Here is a 10,778-nt window from a genome sequence, read left to right on the forward strand (position 1 = left end):
TGTCACCTCCGCGGGGCCTCATCCTTTATCCTGCTGCCCTGGATCTGCCTACTGCACATTTATGGATGTTTCCACTGTAGACGGATGAACACTTCTACCTCCTTTCAGAGCAAAAACGTAAGGCATTGCTTTTGATATCAGTCGTATTTTTAGTTCAAAGCTTTTCTCCACTTGGGTATCATTATGGATGTGGTTTAACTGCTGTCATTGCTAGTATTATGCTAAACAGGTTATTTTATTATTATTATTTTCTTTTTTACATATTATATAAATTAGATAAACAAATAGTTCAGTCATATCTTTGAGTTGCAAACATTTTACCATGTTTTACAGACTCATTATTTAGTCCAGTGCTTCTTGCAGTAGAAGTACTTGTCAGCAGAAGACACACTTGATCAGTGGTTGGCTTTTCAAGGAGGTTAGTGGATTGGTTTTATTTTATTTTTCACTACTTTAAATCTTTATTTTTCGCTATCATAAATCTGAGAAATAAGGAAGTAAGTGTTTTAAGCACTTTGTAAAACATTGTAAAGAAATTGTAAAGCTATTTTCCCCTATAAAGGTGTTAAACAGATGCTAACTACAAATGAACTTAAAGGGATATTTCAGGATTTTTGACATCATTTCCTAGTTATCCAGAGTGTTGCTGATTTCTGGAGATATTATTTTTTAATTCATGCAGTCCTTATATTTGAAGAGTTTAGTGGTGCTAGGCTAGTGCTAGGCTAGTGCATGTTTATGGTAACTAGTAGCCTGCATTTTTTAATGCAGGCTACTAGTTACCATAAACATGTCTGTTGACTGAATATTTTTTTAAATATAACCATTTTGTCTTTAAAAGAACTTATATTTGAGCAGCATCAGCTTCCTGGTTGTAAGCTATGCAGTGGCGGAGTGATCTGCTTAGTTACCGGATCTACAGTAGTTTGTTTACCTGCGGCCGGCATGACTACACGTGGAATTCACAAAGGAGCTTTCTACAAATCAGATATGGCAACATTTGGAGGACGACCCCATGATTTTGAAGAGGTTTTTAATGCAGGCTACTAGTTACCATAGAAATGCGCTAGCCTTGCACTAGCCTAGCACCACTAAATTCTTTAAATATAAGATTTAATTTTACTTCAGCTGAATAAAAGGACACAAGCACAAGATATGAATATGCTATTCCTCAGTCACTGAGCATTTAAGCATTTTTTTGGTCAGATTTTGACTACAGGGTTATTTTGAGAGAAAAAATATATTTAAATGTGAGGAAAAAGGTTCTTCTTTCTATTTCAACAATTGTTAACCACTAGTAAAGTCACTTCCAGGTCATATCCGGGCCATAAGATCTAGCAAATATATACAGTAGTGTAAGTGTGGGGCTTTTTCTGATTGGATATTTGTCTTAAGAATTAAATAAAAAAACAAGCATAAGCATAAACAACTTTTACATCATGTAAAAGATAGACCATCAACTTGACAGCAAAACCAGCTTTTGATTTGGACACAGTCTGAGATATCCACAGCCCAAAATGCTGTACAAGTTTGAGACAAAGTTAAGGGCCATCAAAGTACAAAAGGAGTCAATGCCAACATAAAAATTTAACTATGAATTTTACACAATTACACATTGCTTATTTCTCCGATTGGGTCCTGCTGCAATGGGAAAGTTCTATAAGACTACAGCCATTGAATAAACTTTACTAGTGCTTCAACTATGGATATTATATCATTTACAAAGATGAACGGAGCCTTTTCTAAAGACTAAACTTCTCAAAGCTCTTGAAGACTTTTCGTTGTGTGATATAATGGCAGTTTGGTGAGATGTAATATTACAAAGCGGAGCGCGGAGATTGGATTCAGACAAACACTACGGTAAATTTGATAAAAGGTTTGGGAAGTGCAGACACTTTCATTTCACGTGTCACTCGTAAATAATCATCACCTGCTGCACAGAGGAGAGCGATTCAAAATGCTCCGCATCTTAATGCTGTATTGATCACACGCAAAAGTGCAAATAGGGAAGTGGAAATCAAACTTTGGACCTTCTTGGTGTGAAGGGACAGTTTTAGTCACGACACTGCTGCGCTGTGAATTATTAATGGCTTAGATTTACAAATTTGACCAGTTTCGTGAAACATTTAACCCTTTATAGGGCAGTTTATAGTAAATGTTAAAACTGCATATTTTCCACACCCTACATGGTCCAGCCATGTCCTAATGTGTAGAATGAGCCCAGACCTGTTTACCACAACTGCCTCTAAAATCCTGCACTGTCACTCAAAAAGGTGTTCATTCAGGTCCGAAGTGCCGTCATGCACGAGCTTAATATAGAAGCTGCAGTTACGCATAAGACCTGAGGTGGCAGTAGTGAGTATAAAATGACTAACTTGCATGTGGTATCTTAAAGAGTGTTATTGGGGTACATAACACAAGTGTATTTCTGTTTGCAGCTGCAGTTTCTGCAAAAATGTTCATTATCAAGCAGAAAATCAATGTGAACGTAATCATCATATTTGGTTCCTTGCCCTTTAGTCAATTGCCTGATAAGTGGTATAAAATAAAATAAAACTGGTTTATATGTAAAATGTACAAAAAGTACTTTCAGGTCTCGGCTGGTACTCAGGAGACGTGTTTTGAGATATTTATGTTTGAAAGATCACACCTGTCATAGGCAAGAGTCTTTGTAATGTGGTGGAGCTTTACGTGCAGTGGGCGGAGTCAGTCACCTCCAATATTGTTTGCCTAAAAACTTGACTTAAAATAACCTTTAGCAATAAAAAATCCTAGGGTTTATTGGTTTCTTTGTCAAGAAAATACTGTAAGTATGAATAACAGGTACAACGGGTATGTCCGAATAAGAACAATATAGAAGCTGCAGTTACACGTAAGACCTGAGGTGGCAGTAGTGAGTATAAAAATGACCACCTTGCATCTGGTCTCATTAAGGGTCAGCAACGCCATAGCCAGTGCTTAAAGGCCTACATGTCTCTCTCCTTCAGTATGTTGTCTTTTCTATTCCCTCTATAGGTTGAACGAGCAACTAGTTGTTGTTGTTTTTTACTTTAACAGTATTGCTCCCTGAAAGTTGAAACGTGTTCATAAATTCACCCCGAATAGGGATGTAAAAATTTGCTTGGGACCAAACTTGATATCAGAAAATGTGTTTATAATAGTACCCTTATCTGGGTGTATTTGTGCTTACAAACTGCAGCAACAAGACACAATATCAACATGTAGCATCTATGTATACAAAGCAATGATAAAGATAATAGTTGGCTAAAATTAAACAAATTGAGAGAGTTTATCAACAAATGTGGTGAGTGTTCTCCTGTAAAGAAAAAAAAACATAAGCTAGACTATAAAAAGCTCAAAAGTGACTAAATTACTACCAATATGTGAAACTCAATTAAGTGCAATCTAAAATAGACCCAAATACTCACAAACAGGAGGACATCAGGAAGGGCACTGAACATTGAATCTACAAATGGCATTTCTTTTTTTTTTACTCATTTAAATCCCAACAAATCAAAACGAAATGGTTGTTTGCTCGAATCGGTAATCTCCCCCACCGCAGCCCGTAAGCCTGTTTCCCTCTCGCGGAGTTGTCATGTGAGACTGAGTGAGAATGATGAGCCACAAAATCCACGGCTTTTTCATCCAACTAAACTCTGGCAAACTGCGACGCACAAAACTGGATTTTTATTTTACTTACTGTTCGGCGCATTAGGCTCTATCTAAAATGGATTTCTCAATATTTTAAAGTATCCCCCAGTCGAATCATCATGAGTGCGCCCACCGACGATTCAATTTGGAAACTAAAAGGCAGACAAATAAAAGCGTCTCCGGAGAGCGGGGGAAAAGTGAATAATTCAAGCCTATTCTTTTGAACAGACTCCAGCCGTTCAGAGCCAAACCTGCTGTCTCTCTCTCTGTCTCTCTTTACACATACACAAGCTCACAGGCACCATCACAAAACATGCACAGGACAATGATTAGTTATGTATTGAACATATTCAAGGTTTAAACCAACCAAATTGGGACTGAACTTCCCGCAACCAGGTCAAAACCAATAATAAAAGGTAAAATGGGACTGGGTCTCAATTCAAATGGTTGTTTTTAAGAATTACATTTATTTTTGTAATACATTTGTTTGTGGGGTGTATGGAAGTTTTTAACTGTTGGTCTGGTTCTTGTACGCTCAATTTCAGAATCAGAATTGCTTTTATTGCCATTGTGAGTGAATATATAATAATATAAGCTTCGTAGCTAAACTATACACTATAAAACTATGCACTTTAAAACTATAAAGCTATTGAAAAAAATGTATATATATATATTTTGGAGGAGGAGTTTATGGGCCCGATCTTGTGTTTCAAAACGCAGACTATAGCGTAACATTTTGCGGTTCGTAGGGGTGCACTTTGAGATCTTGCCTCTCCAGACTTAGCGCATGTCAGTGGGAAGTTTGTAGGGCAGAGAAGCTCCCGTGGCCAATGGCAGTGATGTACAAGAGCCTTTTTCCTCCAATCAGACTCCACGGCCGGGAAAGGGAGAGGGGTTGGGGGTGAACATGTGCATTTGCTGGTCCCGATCCACGCCACATCAGGCCCGGCATAGCTTACGGAATAGGTCACCGTTTTTACATACTGAGATATGTTCTTTCCTGAGCTTGGACAAGTTTATTTGTACCTGTCTAGTCTTCACGTGTGCCCTCAGTCACATAAACACAGCACAGACGGCGTTAGCATTTAGCCTCTTCTCCTCCTCCTTTGTCGTCCACACAGTAAAGTGAAGATATTACTGCGCAGATATCGAAGTACTCTTGGTATTATCACACCATACAAAATAGTTCCCTTTATTATCCGCTTAGAAAATCCACATTGTTTAATTAACTGTACTTGGATCATGTACTTGATGTAACCATATTTAAATAGGGAAACGTGTAAGAGCTTGGTAGCTTCTATCTTCACCTCGTTTGGCGCTATAGGGGAGAGAGGCTAAATGCTAACGCCGTCTGTGCTGTGTTTATGTGACTGAGGGCACGCGTGAAGACCAGACAGGTACAAATGAACTTGTCTAAGCTAAGGTAAGAACATATCTCATTATGTAAAAACGGTGGCCTCTGCCTTTCAGGCAGAACATAAGGGAGTGCGATGTAAAGGAAATGAGGAAATGAATGTGAGGCTGGCTTATAGCGAATGCAAATTCAATACAAATGGTGCTTACAAATAAAGCGTGTTTCCAAATCTCCGCCATAACGTGATTTAAAACAAAAGAACAAGCATCAAAACAGTGTATTTGAGAAGCATGAACACAGGTCGTCCACAAATACATGGATCAACATCTCGATTTGTCTTTATTTTAACTGCGGAATGGAAAGTTGTACGGAGAAGGCCTGCAGGGAAATCATGTGTTAACATTGCATGAGCTATTAATCCTTTAACAAATTGAACTGAATTCTGATTTTATTTTTCTTCTAAAGATACAGAGACATGGAGAAGAGCAAAGCGGCTCATAAATGCTTTAAAAAGGACAATGCTAACCAGGAAACTGACGTTAGCTTCATGCTACATATGATTACATTAGCAACAAGTGCTGTCCTTCGTTTCCACTGAACAACCTGCTGTTTTGATTTGACTTTATTAGTGTGTGATAAATATGTTTACAGTCCCAGCACACAACAGTACAGGGAGCAAATTGTGCAAACAGATCACTGCTGAGCAACTACTGAGTTAACACCTTCTTGCAATTTTACAGGCCTCAACTTCATAAATATCCTCGTGTATTTCTTCAGATGATTGCACTGAGGTGACACAGCTCAATGCTATTTCCATTTCTAATAATATTCCTAAGACTTTGCTTTGACTCTGTTCCAGCGTGACGCAAAGCTCTGTTTGAAATACCACAGCTATTTTTATACCAACAAACAGTGACTTTTATTAATATAGATGTAATAGACATGCATATATCCTGCCTTAAATATACGGAAAGGTGTGGGCGCTATCGAATTGAGAGGGCGGCGAAAAAGCTACTGAAATGATTATTTGGCTCCCAGTGATCAAAGTCTCTCTTGATGTCGGCTCAGAGCTAGACAGAGCTATTCTCGTTCCTGGTTTAATAAGCTGTCAGTGAAATTAAGGACATCGGCAAAATGAGCAAAAATAACAATTTTTCTTATTTTTACAAAGAAGAAATCACAAATAGAAGCCCAGATGTTTTGTGATGTTGTAGCAGAGTGGTGCCACCTGGGGAGATTTTTGCGTATTTGCTTGTACTGACAAATACACAGACAGTAATGAAGAAACTGTTCCTTCATTTGATGGAGTAATGAGTTTGTATAAAGTTGAGATTAGATTTCCTGCACAATAAATATAACATTATCCAAGACTTTAGGTTTGTTTGAGTCTTACTGGCTCATTTTGTAAATATAAAAGACATTGTGAAGACAGTTTCAATCGACCACAGCAAGTTTATATGGGGTTTGTGAGTAAATAAAGTTGTCAGTTCTGCTTTGTGAAGCACAAGCAAGAATTTACATTTTGTTTCCCTCAATCCATTGATCCAAGAATAAATGTCAAATGAAGAAAGTTAAATCAAAAAGACAACAAGTTAACAGACAAAATAAAATTCATATGTACAGTATGTATGTACACACAATATGGGGCCACCAGACCAGTGGTGGAAGAAGTACTCAATATTTTTACTTAAGTAAAAGTGCAGATACAGGACCAAAAATGTACTTAAGTAAAAGTAAAAGTATTTGATAAAATGTTTACTTGAGTAAAACTACAAAAGTATGCATTGTAAAATTTACTTTATAAGTAAAAAGTATAAGTATTTAAGAGTCTAATGTACAGGAATGTTTTGAATCATTTGAATCAAACAAGTAAACGATTAACTCAGGTCAGAAACAGGCCGTTGACCAGGTCTAAACCTGGACTAAACTATAGGTCAGGTCTAAACCAGATCTAAACAATGTCTAAAGGGGTAAACCACTAAACCAAGTCTAAACTGGGAGAGGTCACTTTGAAAATAAAATAGCAGAAAGTACAGATACAGGCTCTAAAATGTGGTGAAGTAAAAGTAAAAAGTTTTCCTCATAAAATGTTCTTAAGTAAAGTAAAACTACCTATAATTTGTACTTTTTACTTAGTTTCCTGAACACTTTGTGGGTGAAGCTGCATTCAGTCATTTGGACCTGGCACAGATCAAGACTCTACAGTACAGTGTGTTCAGAAAGTTTTGTCATTTCTGTAGATTCCACTGAAATTTCACTGGATATAAACCCCTTAGATTTGAAACTATTGACGACTAACTGACTACCAACAGACAGCCAGATCACCAAAACGATGATTGAACACGAGCAGGGGAAATGAGTGTCCTCTGCTGGGCACTCACTGGGAGATTTAATGAGGAGCTTGGTCTCCCTTGGGTAGCTCTGACTAGAGTCGCTGCTCCTCCACATTCAGGTTTGTTATTGTTTTAGCTAAAAAATGTTCATCCATCTATTTTGATGATACTTACGTCATCATCTTCTAAAGTAGTGTCTGTCTACTTTAGCACAAAGTGGGGGACTTGGAACTGTTTCAGATTTCAAAAGAGGACAAAACTATCAAAGGAAATTTAATTTAATTTATTTAATTTTACTTTCCAGTAAAATGGATGGTTTAAGAACTTTTTGAGTGTATTGAATTAACAGAATTTTGAACACAACACATGGGTCAACTCACGGTTTTAGAGTTGATACGCTATCAATAAACCAAAAGTGCCTTTTTTACTCTAAAACCCCTCCACCCCTCTCTCCTCCCCGTCCCTTGCACAGTGTACCTCTCTAGTCCTGTACTGTACCTACTAAACAGCAGCTTTCCGGGAGGTGACTTATTAAGACACATGCTCCGCCGGCTGCGCCGTGGGAGAAGGCTTTCGCTGCGGAGCCGACTTCAAAACGTGAATAATGAGGATGGATGGGTGCCCTGGGGGAGCGGCCCGTAGCCCGTCCTGGAAGCGCATTAGCGGCATGTTGAGCGGGACAATGACAACAACAAATGGGGCCCATATGCCACAGGAGATACAGTACATGGGAGGGGAGCGGCTTTATTGTTTACTATGGGCAGGCCCTGAAGTAGCTTTTGGTGGTTAGATGATCAAGACGTGCAGCACTGTGCCAGGTTGAACACTGACTAAGGTAAGGGTAACAGTACTTGAAAATCATTTGGCCTCTGTAGATCTAAAAAGTAGAGACCTGACATAGGTCCTTATAGGATGGGTCAAATGCAGAGGACTCTTTTTTCCTAATCAACGAAGTGTACCTTAAGCTCAACCTCAAAGAGACTAGATGCAAGTTGGCCATTTTGTGCTCACTACTGCCACCTCAGGTCTTAAGCGTAACTGCAGCTTCTATATTAAGCTTGTGCATGACGGCACTTCAGACCCGAAGTAACACCTTTTTGAATGACAGTGCAGGATTTTAGAGGCAGTTGTGGTGAACAGGTCTGAGCTCATTCTGCACATTAGGACATGGCTGGAAAATGAAGGGGGAGGAAAATACAGAATTTTAACATTTTTAAACTCCGATTAGTCTCTTTAACCTTGAATGCACAGTCCGTAACACTTTGGATTATTATAGTAGAATGTACAAAGAATATAATTTATAATAATACATTTTCATGATAATGCACTCAAAGATTTACTTTGGCTTAGATTAATAAAATTGTTTTGCATTTCTACATGTTCGACTTGAAGCTAACAGATTTACTCACGGAGGAAAGAAAGAGCCCTGTGACACTGCGAACAGCTGTACAATGCCATCTGGGAAAGAGAAGGAAAAGAAGCCAAAGCAAACAAAGAGCAAAGAGACAGACAGACAAGGAAACAGAGATGAAGATGGAAGTTTGCACCTGGCACATTAATTAGAGAGCAGAGGGTTAGGTTTTAGGTGCTCGTGTTTGGGGGAGTTTCCTCCAAGTTTTAGCTGAAACCCAGACCAATGAGATCAGTCAGCAGTGTCAGCTTTATTGTCAAATTCACTGTACAGGAATTTTGAATTAATTAACTCTCTGTTTTAAACAAAAAAGGTGGAATAGATTCCTCATTGATTACTACTTTGCACATTTTCTCAACGAGCTTCACGAAGTAGTCACCAGAACTGTGTTTTTTCCACTTGTTGAAACTCATTGAGAAACTGACAAGAATATAGGGTGTCAGTTTTGAAGAGATATTTCACCCTTATTGGTTTATCCCATGTGTTCATTCATAGTTTAATGCCTTTGATGAAAACAATAAAAAGCCAATGCATAAAAAGTGTCCAAACCTTTGACCGGGCAGGAGAGGGGAGAGTTCGGTGTCTGACAGTCTGGTGTGTCTCTGTTAGGACAGTCTCACTGAAAACACTGTTCTGTAGGTTTGTGTGATCACCAGCAATGTCAAAGGTGGAGAATCAGTGTTTCACCCCTAAATAAAAATGCATTCACAGAGGTTCTAGATCAACTGAGGCCTGGTATCAAATGTGGCCCTATCTTAGCCCAGGCCCGCAAACATGGCCAGGCCTCAACAGTATTGGCGGACTGGGGGATTTTACTTTTAAAATGCTATGGTCAACAGGGGATCAGAAGTATTTGGAAATTATACTTGTCGACCTCTCTGTTCCATCCAAAGTCATGCAACTTAATTCTCCTGTACTTTGCCTGTGAGAGTGAAGTTCAACGTCTCATTAGCCTTCCCTCCCATTGTGTAAGACCCAATGTTGCTAATATTGTGCATTAATGGAAAGCCCCTTGAGATGTAGCATCTCATTTTCGAGGGGGTCCAAATATAGGCCCCAGTTTCCTTTTGCTATCCAATATAAAGCGTATTAATGGATTGGAATTACATGGAATTCTACCTTTTTTCTGTTTAAATGTGGCCTCTCGTTTTTTATTCCATTGCAGCACTTCTAACTTTGCCTTTGCCGGTGGTAATGTCATCCACTCAGGATGTGTCTTTTGTTGCGATATCAGCAATGACAAGTCCGGAATTCTGAACTCACATGGATAAACCTCAAACTGATGCGTTGTGTTTTTTACATGCCATGCCATGCCCTACAGTCCTACAATGCAGTATGCGGGATTCAACAATCATGAATCATTGTCTCTCTTTGCAATCCTCTAGACACGGTTCTGCCTCTCTCCGGGCATCGCCAGAGTTCAGCGCACTCCGCTCATGCATACAGTTCACTGGGCGTCTACGGACAAGCCCTGGAAGGACAAACATGTAGAAACTGCTCAGGTGTTATTTGTTGGTGGACTGTGAATTGCAATGAGGTTGAATCACCAAATAAAGGTGAGCTCAAGGCAAAAATGAAACTGTGTAGCATTATAACACGATTGACCTCTACGCTGGAAATAAACAGAAAACATAACATGACTAATATATGACTAATATGATCAATGCACAGCAAAGCAGAGGCCATGGACTACACTGTTTTATGTATAGGCATATGTGATCACATGCAACAAGGATTGCATGATTTTGTACCTTAGAATAGCCTCTTTCAGAAGGTGGGTAGAAGTTACTCTCACTCCAGTATATTGACTTGATGTTTGTGCAAGCTCTCAGTAACCAAAACATTTCCATTGTACTGAAAGTTATAAAGCTATGTTACACTTAGTCTGCCCCTGCCTTGTTTTTGTTGGAATAATATGTTGGTGTAATGGCTTGTAAATGCGTGATCTCATAAGCTAGGTAAATGTATGCCGTGTTCTGAAATGTAACATCGCCAACTTCCAGCACATCAGAAGCTCTTTGTCATCGGA

The sequence above is a fragment of the Gobius niger genome, assembly GCF_951799975.1.
Source record: "Gobius niger genome assembly, chromosome: 8".
Classification (NCBI taxonomy): domain Eukaryota; kingdom Metazoa; phylum Chordata; class Actinopteri; order Gobiiformes; family Gobiidae; genus Gobius; species Gobius niger.